General features: G+C 34.9%; 1 long non-coding RNA gene across 1 annotated transcript in view; it reads right to left on the bottom strand.

Moving 5' to 3' along the window:
- Positions 1 to 1,935: 1,935 nt before the first annotated feature.
- Positions 1,936 to 7,500, bottom strand: part of LOC135113903 (uncharacterized) — a 115,081-nt gene continuing 109,516 nt past the window's right edge. Inside the window, exon 4 of the long non-coding RNA XR_010275106.1 lies at positions 1,936 to 2,402. This is a non-coding gene — a long non-coding RNA (uncharacterized LOC135113903). The remainder of the gene's footprint in view (positions 2,403 to 7,500) is intronic.

Below are 7,500 nucleotides of genomic sequence, written 5' to 3'. Positions count from 1 at the left end.
GTGTGTGTGTGTGTGTGTGTGTGTGTGTGTGTGTGTGTGTGTGTGTGTGTGTGTGTGTGTGTGTGTTATTTATTTATTTTTTTTTTTTTGTCTTCTAGGTACGATTTTCTTATACTAATCTGAAGTTTTCATGTTTTTTTTCGGGAAATTAAATTATACAGTTTGATATGTTCTTTTTTTTTGTGAAATCATAAAATTCGCTTTGTCTGTTGTTTCTGACATTTTTTTTTAAATTTTGGTATTCTCAAATCGTTCTTTTTTTTTTACTATCGTAGAATTGAGTTTACTTCATTTTTTTTTTTTTTTTTTTTTGTTCTTTTTAATCAGGTCTCCTTTTTGCCTTGGCCTGGTAGCTGAATTTTTTTCTTCTTTTTCTTTTATTGCCTTAGATTAGTTTCTGAATCCAAGAAAGGTTAAAAAAAATCATACAAATCCCTTTTTTTTTGTACTAATAAAGCAGCAGGTCTGTCCTACAATGACCTAGGTGTTCATCTCATTCTCTTTAGTTTTCTTTACCAACCAAGAAAAAAATAGTAGAACAACACAGTAATATTAGTGCCTTCATTATACCGATTCACACTGTATTTCCTACGAGTTTCAACAATTTTCGCTTCATCTCTCAATGTTTCATATATTTAACACGTATTGGAACCACCGACCTAGGAAAAAAAATAGTATAACAGCACACAGTAATATTACAGTGCCTTCATTAAACTGACTTTCTCCATCTCACTATTTCCTACGAGTTTCAACTATTTTCGCTTCATCTCTCAATGTTTCATATATTTAACCTTTCACTAGCCGGAGCCCACCACGAACTGTAGCCATGGCAATGTAACCTTTCTTCTTTTTCTTTTCTTTTTTCTTTCTTTTTTTATTCCTCTTTTTGTGTTTTCTTTTGGTGGGATCATTTAATTTGCAAGGCAGATCGAACTGTGAGAGATGTGACGGTGAAACAAAGGAGAAAGGAAACGTGTAGGTTACGTCCGGTGTGTGGAGAGAGAGAGAGAGAGAGAGAGAGAGAGAGAGAGAGAGAGAGAGAGAGAGAGAGAGAGAGAGAGAGAGAGAGAGAGAGAGAGAGAGAGAGAGAGAGAGAGAGGCTGCAATATACATAAAAAAGTTTCTTCCCATCATGAAATATTAAAGAAACTAATCAAACCTGAAAAATAATAAAAGAGAGAATGAAAACTAAGAAAAATAACACTAGAAACAATGATTTTTTTTTCTCTCTCTGCAATTCATAAAAAAAAAAAAAACTGAAATTTGGAAGATAGAAGAATAAGGAGCACATTCTCTCTCTCTCTCTCTCTCTCTCTCTCTCTCTCTCTCTCTCTCTCTCTCTCTCTCTCTCTCTCTGGACAAAGCTTCTCTGACAAATCTCCTTCTTTCGTCTTCAGGAACCAAGGCAGGGAGGAGGAGAGGAGGCTTGCAAATTCCTGATCACTACTATACAATCTGAAGACTCGCCCGCCAGCCTGCCATTCAGACCGGCCGGGATTGTGTGTGCATTGTGAGGAGCAGCCGGTGGTGGTGGTGGTGGTGGTGGATGTGCTGTTTCATTTAAGTTTTTTATGAAGTTTGTTGGTGTTTTCTTGTGTTTACGTGTTTTTGTATAGTCTCTCTCTCTCTCTCTCTCTCTCTCTCTCTCTCTCTCTCTCTCTCTCTCTCTCTCTCTCTCTCTCTCTCTCTCTCTCGTACTTTCTTAGTGAGTAATTTACCAGCTTATTCATTCAAGTCAATTAAACACACGTTACATATTTTGCTTTTTTGTTTTGACTTTTTTTCATTCCTTACCTGACCGCAATTCTCTCTCTCTCTCTCTCTCTCTCTCTCTCTCTCTCTCTCTCTCTCTCTCTCTCTCTCTCTCTCTCACCTTTTCTGAACCAAATGCATGAAGGTATTTTTCTTTTCAGTCATGCACATTAATATTTTTTTCTTTTTTTCCTCTACTGCCTTCCAATTTGTGACTCTTAATTGGCTGTCATTAAAGATTTGCTGCTCACGCCACAAGACAATTACTTAAAATTACTTAAAATTACTTAAAATGACACACGCGTGAACAATTATTTTCCTTACTTTGTTACTTTTCATTCTATTTACCCAACTTTTTTCTATTCCTTGGTGTTCTTAATCGTTTGTGTTTGTAATATTCGTGTACTTGGCTAAATGTCAGAGAGAGAGAGAGAGAGAGAGAGAGAGAGAGAGAGAGAGAGAGAGAGAGAGAGAGAGAGAGAGAGAGAGAGAGAGAGAGAGAGAGAGAGAGAGAGGTAGTATCAATAGTCACCAGGTACGAGAATGCAATAATGATTCTTTGCCTTCCTGCAGGTGGTGACGGATGGGAGACCTGGAGGCGGTGCAGGAGTCTGGTCTGAGTGTCCCGCCTTCCCTGAGTCTGCCAGGAGCTGTGGGGGGAAGGTAATACGTGATACAAAGGGAAAGGAAGGATATGGCAACTAACACTGAAGGAAAGTAATACGAGATAGAAAGGGAAAGAAATCATACAATACCATATAAAGGGAAAAATACGTTATACAAAGGGAAAGAAAGTGTACAGTACCTGATGAAAAGGGAGGAAGTAATACGATACACAAAAGGGAAAGTAAATACGTGATACAAAAGGGAGTGACATTCAAATTCGATAGAGAAAAATAAATAAATAAAAATAATAATAATAATAGAAAAAAAGTGATCAAGATGTTATATTTGAAAACTGAACATCAGAATAAAAACAAACAACAAATTTAACACTACAGTACTGAATGTATAGTTAAAAAAAAAAACATAAATAAATAAATAAAATAAATAAATAAATAGAGACTGATACAAAGATCACTGTATATTACTCATATTACCTTTATTCTATTCATTACTGCATTGGATCTCACATTTACGATGAAAAAGTCAAGCATATAATTTTTACCTTCGTTCCTTCGTAATTAAAGCCCTACAGAGCATTACACATATTTAACATTGACCCGAGTCACGAATTCCCTGCTCTTTTGCTGATACACACAATAATTTCTGAAGAAGACTTGTGAATTCCACCTTACCTTACATCCATTGTTCCCTCAGGCACCAGAACACTTAGAATGTTCACCTGAATGGATTAAGCACTCAAAACTAGTCACAAACCTGATCTTACGAGTATTTCCATTATGTCCCCACACGCTGCAAGCCATCACCTGAGCCATTATATGCTAAACATTCACCGCAGGTACTCTAAATCACAGTAATTACTCCCATCCGCACGATGTATTAAAAGACGTCAGTTTAGCCTCGTCACAAACCTTATTTTGACGGATTCATCACATGTTACCGCTCTTGCAATGACCACACGAACCAATTAATCACTCAACACTCACTACAGACACCTCAAATCACAGTAATCACTTGGATGCGCGCGATAAACGAGGATAACCAAACCCACATGTCACCAAACGCCACGTGCCCCGTTTCAAGATCACGTGGTTCGTTCAGTCGTCCCTTCCATCATCGCTGCAAAACGTGACATATTTTCCAGCCTTCCCAAACATTTCAGCCTCTCGCTTGCACAGGATTTGGATACCATAAATACATAAGCGCACTGCGGCGTTAATGCTAATCCCTGGAATTCACTAGTTTGTACAAAATAATAATGGTATACAGGATTAGCCATAGAAAACGTGCAGTGTTGTGAGGCTGTCTCCGTTTTCTTTTTTGATGCTTTAAGGGGAACTAGATTAAATTCGCACACTTATCATTTTTCTTTACAATTTTGCACTTTTTTTTTTTTTTTTAAGGTTGAGTTTCATGGTGTTCTGCTGCTCTTATCTAGCTGTAACTTATTTTATTTCCAGGCGCGCGTGCTTTATTCGCTTGCATCCGACGTTTATATATTTATGGTCGAGATATCAAAGTGCTTTTAGCTTGCTTTCATCTGCCCTACAATTTGTTTTCACAGAATTACCCACGCTCAACAATAACATCTTTTTACCTCTTACATTTTACAGTGTGTGCAAAATTTAATTCACCTGTTTTAAGGATCTGCTCCACCAATTATTATTTTTTCAGGGAGCAAATACAATATTTTCAATCTTTATTTACTTGTTAGGGTGTTATCAAAAGTTTTCACCCTTTCTCTGTCCATATTTTAGGGAGTTCATGTTCCAGTGTTTTTCACCTTTCCTTTATCTACATTTTGGGGCGCTGATAACCTAACCGAACCTACATAAGTGTCGTAGGCAATATCTCAACCTTTAAATATTTCACTTCGTTTGTTATTGAGAGAGAGAGAGAGAGAGAGAGAGAGAGAGAGAGAGAGAGAGAGACTAATGTTGTATGGATGGGAAGACAAACAACCCCATCACTAATATAAGTTTTTGAGGTACATTAACTAACACTCTACACAGACACATGGACTCTCCTAAATACAAGAAAAAATCCTATTATTGTATGAATAAATAGACAAACAACTCATTATAAAATATCAAGCTTTTTTGGGAGCTTAACTAAAACACATTCTGAATCTCTTTTATTTATTTATTTTTTTTTATGTAAGAGGACGGCGGCTCTGGAACTCCCTGCCTGCTTCTGTATTTCCACCTTCCTATGACTTGAATTCCTTCAAGAGGGAGGTTTCAAGACACCTATTCATCAATTTTTGACTAATGCTTTGACCCTTTTATGGGACTAGCATTTCAGTGAGCATTTTTTTTTTTATTGGATTTTTGTTGCCCTTGGCCAGTGTCCTTCCCACATAAAAAAAAAGTGCAACAAAACTAAAAATAAACAAATAAATAAATAAAATAACCACTGAGATGACATTTCCCAAACTAAGTAAGAAACGGACGTCAAAAATTGGAGGAAAAATAACTTGAACTAAAAGAACTCAAGTCACAGGAAAGGAGGAAATACAGAAGCAGGCAAAGAGATCCAGAGTAAAGCAGCAAAGGGAATAAATGACTGAGAACACTGGTTAACTCTATAGAACCACTGACACTCCTATACAACACACTAAATAGCAAATAGAGTCTTTCCAGCTTCTTAGTCCCCTGTTATTACCTTCATTCTCGCCAGGTGGGTTTTGTATTTTATTTATCCACTGGTAGAGACCTTCAATCACGGTTTTCTCGTGGTAATTAATACTCCAGCAGATTAATATTGTAAGCATGAGGCGCATTCTTATTATTAATGATACCAGGGAATGCTGAATTATATGAAGGACTGGGGGAGAGAGAGAGAGAGAGAGAGAGAGAGAGAGAGAGAGAGAGAGAGAGAGAGAGAGAGAGAGAGAGAGAGAGAGAGAGAGATAATTAACAGACTGCCTTACTGACTGATTAACTGAATGGCTAAGTGACTGACACACTGAATGAATAAAAAAAATAAAAGAAAATGAATGAATAGATGAATAGATAAATGAACAGATAAATAAATAAAAGGATGAATGATTGGTTTAATGACATCACGAGAGAGAGAGAGAGAGAGAGAGAGAGAGAGAGAGAGAGAGAGAGAGAGAGAGAGAGAGAGAGAGAGAGAGAGAGAGAGAGAGGGAAGGGGAAGGAAAAACAGGAGATAGGGAAGGTGAGAGAGAGGGGGAGGGGGAGAAGGATGCGATGATAAATATTAACACGTAAATTTTCTATTAACTTTTAGGTTGTTTCAAAATTAAATCTTTAGAATAACTGAAAAGAGATAGAGTAAAAAGAAAACAAAGAAAAAAAAATATGGTACAGAAAAAAGGAGGACGTTAATTGATGAAAAAATATAGACAGTGATGTTATTTTTTTTTATTCATATTTTTTTCCTCTTTTTTTCAAGTTTGGTAAGTTAGTTTTCCTTTTCATCCATTTGTCTTCTTTTTTTTTTCTATGTTTCGTGATTACAAAGCCATGTTTTCTTTTTCTTTTTCCTTTTTCTTTTCTTTTTTTTTTTTTTACATATATGAACGGTAAATAATTATAAGCAGGTTTGTGTTTCATCCATTTTCTTTAATTTTTCCTTTTTATTTCAGGTTTGGTTATTGCAGTTCGTGTTTCTTTTTATTTACTGGGAGTGTACGTTTTCATTCTTACTTATATTCTCTCCCAACGTGTGTGTGTGTGTGTGTGTGTGTGTGTGTGTGTGTGTGTGTGTGTGTGTGTGTGTGTTCGCCAGCCAATGTTTACAATCTTGCTCGTGACGTCACACTAAAGCCTCTGCTGATTGGGTGAAGTCATTATGGTTAGCCAATTACATTATAGCACTTAGTGAGTGGACGGAGCAGTGTAGGAGAAAGACAGGATGAAAAAATAGTAGTTTCCTTTGTTGTGTTGTGACGAGGTGAAATAGACAAATGAAAACTAGACGAAAGAAAAAAATAAAAAGGAGAATAAGAAGAAATTAGAAATACAAGTGAAAAATATAGTAAGCAGGAAACAAAAGAAAAGAAGAAGAAACGAAGGTATGAAGCACGGTTAGATAAAGAATAAGTAAACGAGAAAACAAAACATGAACAGCAATAAAAAAAAATAAAAAAAAATAAGATATATAAAGCAATAAAAATCCAGTGACCTGCTCCATTTCTTAAACAACTCGCGGCAAAAGAACAATTAATTTGACTGGAAAGGAAATATGAATAAAAAAAAAAATATATATATATATATATATATATATATATATATATATATATATATATATATATATATATATATATATATATATATATATATATATATATATATATATATATATATATATATATATATATATATATATATATATATATATATATATATATATATATATATATATATAATTCTGAGATAAAAAGAAAAATAGCAACGAACAAATAACACACAAATTTTCACTCGACATATTATCATAGAAAAAAATAGTAATGATAATAATAATAATTTCACTAAAACGAAAACATAAAAAAAGAAAAAAATGTGAATATATAAATTCGAAATAAAACAGACTTTACAAACGAAAAAAAAAAAAGAAACAAAACCTTTTATTGGACATACAGTCATGGACGGAGAACAAGAAGAAAGAAAACACCAATAAAGAAAAAAATAAAAACTATACAAGAATCTGCAATGAAACAAAGATCTTAGCCATGAAAAGAACAACAACAAACCTCTTTAACAGACATTAAGATACACAAAGAACAAGAGCAATTAATCTGACTTAGACGAAAACATAAAATAAAACAAATGAAAAACACTTCAGATTCTCAAATAAAACCTAACACATAAAAAAAAAAAAAACTTACATAATCCAGACATTGACAGACAAACAGGAGACAAAAGTTATACATTCGGTGGTATTAAACACGATTCCTTGTAACAGAACAAAGACCTTCCATTGCCTTCAGCCTCGCCTGCAGCAGCCTTGGGTGATTCCAGACCAATTATCTTAACACTGATCACCTTCGCTTCCCTGAACTGTGTAATCCATACTTTTATTCACTTCATGTGTATATTTACTTGCTTCTCCCCTGATCATAAGCGCTCGGAAAGGGTTACAATCCTCTATCCGTCC

Source organism: Scylla paramamosain, chromosome 26, assembly GCF_035594125.1.
Source record: "Scylla paramamosain isolate STU-SP2022 chromosome 26, ASM3559412v1, whole genome shotgun sequence".
Lineage (NCBI taxonomy): Eukaryota > Metazoa > Arthropoda > Malacostraca > Decapoda > Portunidae > Scylla > Scylla paramamosain.
Note: the sequence above shows the minus strand (reverse complement) of the source record. Positions and strands in the feature narration are given on the sequence as shown.